At 31.2% G+C, this 762-nt stretch overlaps 1 non-coding gene across 1 annotated transcript; it reads right to left on the bottom strand.

Annotated features, from left to right (window-relative positions):
• Window positions 1–411: 411 nt before the first annotated feature.
• LOC145013407 (small nucleolar RNA SNORD25) lies at window positions 412–494 on the bottom strand. The gene has a single exon (XR_013664968.1). It is a non-coding gene; the product is annotated as a small nucleolar RNA SNORD25 (small nucleolar RNA).
• Between the last annotated feature and the right edge of the window lie 268 nt (window positions 495–762).

Raw genomic sequence — 762 nt, 5'->3', positions numbered from 1 at the left:
TAACATATAAGTAACATATAAGAGTTAGAATGACTCTCTAGCCTCGAATATCCATATATGAGGCGGACGAGCATAAATACCTTCTTAAACAAAAAATTTTTATATAAATTCTTTACATGGATGATGATTTTTGGATGTCGAATGGCATTTTTTGAACAAGTTTAATTCCCCATATAAGTCATCATCCATTTTATAAAATAGAAACAAAAATATCAAGCAACAATGTCTGCCACGTTCAGAGATCGTGATTTCCGTTATTCAATAAAACTTAAAAATGAAAAACGAGCAATCAAAAATCATTTAAAAAGATCAAATCTTTGAATAATCTAAAAGGCAAATGTTAATAAAAAAGACAAAAAAAAAAAAAAAAACATAATAAGATGGCAACCTATAGAAAGATAGAGAACGATATAAAGCTCAGTCCCTTAGATGTTCATAAATTGCGATCATGCTCGCAAATCATTACAGGTCTGTATTGACTCATCATCGCTAATCGTTTTCCAATAAATCAAATACCACAAAACTAAAATCAATTGAAAACAAAAGCAAATTAGCATATATAGAATAGATAAATAAATATAGCTGTACTAGTGATCTCGAACAAATGAAAGCCGAAGGAGATTAAAAAGTTTAGAACAGCACGCTTGTTCTTGCTTCTAGGGAACGAGTCGGGCAGAAACTGAGAAAATTCACGCCGACCAGATAGCGAAGCCTTGGATCAGATAAACGAAAATTGTAATAATCACTAAGACGAAAGATGAC

This window comes from Lactuca saligna, chromosome 8 (assembly GCF_052625555.1).
Source record: "Lactuca saligna cultivar CGN05327 chromosome 8, ASM5262555v1, whole genome shotgun sequence".
NCBI lineage: Eukaryota > Viridiplantae > Streptophyta > Magnoliopsida > Asterales > Asteraceae > Lactuca > Lactuca saligna.
The sequence above is the reverse complement of the archived record's forward strand: the minus strand, read 5'-3'. Positions and strand labels throughout refer to the sequence as shown.